Below are 2,663 nucleotides of genomic sequence, written 5' to 3' on the forward strand. Positions count from 1 at the left end.
AAGGAGTCCAAACACCTTAGGAAGATGGTTTTTTGAGCGACATGAGGGTTCTTACTAAGTTTTAAGTAAACTTAGTAATTCCCAAGCATACTTATGGTTATATTTCAACCAGAGGAAGGGATCATTATATAGGGGAGTTATTAACATAGTTTTAGTAGGGAGAGGGGAGATAGATAGGGAGTTACATAATAAAGTTAATATTTAATATGAAATGTGATCAGAGAGCGCTAAGTATGTAAATCTTAGGCTATTAAAGGGGAAAATGACTTGTATAAGAAACGTAAGCATCTTTAAGCAAACCAGATCTTTACTTAGGCAATGATATGGCAAATGATGAAACTTAAGAGATATCAAGTAGATCTTGACCTCGTTGGGGAGGTTAGTGAATGATTTGGGGAGTAAGAAGAAGGGGGAGTTAGTCATGCCTCGCTTGAAGTCATCCAAGGGAAAATTGTTTTGCACTTGTGATCTGAATGAAAGATGAAATGGGTCACAAGCCATGATTCTGCAACCACGAAACTACCTACCCAGCTTACTTGCCTAGCATTTTCTCTTCTTTTGGTTTGGGTGCACTTGAACTAGCATACCCAGCATTTCATTCTTTTCTTCTTGCTGTCCTCCTATCTACATCTACACTTATTTCGTCCAGGGGCTCAGATTAAGTAGTTGAGCACCCTTGTTTCACTACCTATCTACAAATCTGCCAAGATTACGCTGTTTGGACAGATAATTATTCTCTATATTCTACAACAGGAAATTGAAACCTAGGGAGACCAAGATTAAGCTGTTTGGCCCTCCCTTAACTGAAAAAGTCATCAAAAATGGATCAACTCATCAAAATGGAACATAGCAGTGGCACTTAGACTAGCACACCCTCATGGGCAATTCTCTGGCTTCTGTAGCAAATATGGAACATTGCAACATGCAAAGTATGACATATTTGGCATGTAAAAATGTCAATCATGAAAGATGAATCCCTGCTGCAGCAGGAGGCTAATAGTGGCTCCACTTGGGGATGCATTTTCCTTGTGAAAAGCCAAGAACAGCAGGTCAGACTGCCTTAATCTTCTATTGTTGCTGTGGAACTCAAAACAATTCTTTGTTGGCTGTTAAAAAACTGGGATCTTGAGATCTGAACAGCGCTCTCCTTAATTGAATTACTGTGAACTATATAGCGTCGCCTGCTTTCTTCTGCGTGCTTGATATTACATACATTTTTGCTTGAGACCTGCCTTCTGAAATAGTGTCAAAACATGGATCAAAACTGATGTATTTCGTTTGTTTTTGCTTTGACCAAGGGTGCTGATACGAAACCTAAAAAACGCTCCTCTGTTTTGATACTATTGACTGAAGTGGAAAGCTTGATTGTAGCAATTCTAACTGAATTTGATTTGATATAACAGCGTTGCTTCGTTCCAAGCAATCAGATTGCTTATACAAACATAAAAAGGAAAGCACTGACATATATACAAATACTAATATACAAATATATACACAGGGGCATTGTATCCCTTAAAAGGGATCTCGATAATGTTTCAACATTCAACCATTTACAGGGCCGTCTTCCACTGTGTCGTCATCTGTAGATTTGAGAAAATACGTGTTATTGCCTTGCACAACACTGATAACAAATGGGCCTTTCCATAGACAGTCAAATTTGGCATGCTTTCCCTTGTCTTCTCTTCGTGAATCCCACCTTAGAACTTTGTCGCCAATACAGAAATCCTCAGCCTTGGTTCTTTTGTCAAATGCTTTCTTTAGCCTCTCTTGCACAATTTGAACTCTGTCATACACATGCTCTCTGGTTTGCTGGAGATGAATGGTCTGATTTATTCTTCTTTGAATATCATTTGGTTCTGCCTGGACCTCTTGTAACAGCTTGATAATGGAAATGCCCAAAGAAGATGGAAATCTGGCCTCCATGCCATACACCAGCTCATAAGGGCTCATCCCAATGGATTTTTTTGTTGAAAGTCTGTCTACCCATAGGGAATTTGTGAGCTTTTTATGCCAATTCTTCTTGTTTTCTTCTAGCACTTTCTTTATGATGTTAATGAGGCTTTTGTCGGATGATTCGGCCAAGCCATTACCTTGAGGGTAATAGGCTGTGGAGTGGCCCAAAGTAATGTGAATTTTATGGCAAAAATTGATCATCTTTTTGGATTTGAAGGCAGAAGCGTTGTCAGTAATCATCTTCTCAGGGCAGCCAAATCTAGAAAGGATATTGCACTCAAGGAATTGGATAATGGTGGTATCATTGGCTTGCCTACATGGAATGGCCTCAATCCACTTGGTGAAATAGTCAGTGGCTGTTAAAATCCACTTGTGATGGCCTGAGGAAGAGGGGTGGATTTCTCCAATGAAGTCAAGACCCCATTGTTGAAAAGGCTTTTCGGTTGAGATGAGCTTAAGAGGCAAACGCAACAGCTTTCTTTTGTCCTCAAAGATTTGGCATTTATGACATGAGATAGCAAACTTCTTTACATCTGCAAATAAAGAGGGCCAATAGAAACTAGCCCTTAAAATTTTATCAGCGGTGGACTTCCAATAGAGATGTCCTCAAGAGTCCCCTGCATGGAATTCTTTCATGACATTGTTAGTTTCATTCATGGTTAAATAATTAAGAAATATGCCTTCATGATTTTTCCAAAATAATGCACCAT

Source organism: Pinus tabuliformis, chromosome 1_1 (genome assembly GCF_031772625.1).
Source record: "Pinus tabuliformis cultivar Carrire ecotype Pingquan chromosome 1_1, CPIR1, whole genome shotgun sequence".
NCBI classification, from domain to species: Eukaryota; Viridiplantae; Streptophyta; class Pinopsida; order Pinales; family Pinaceae; genus Pinus; species Pinus tabuliformis.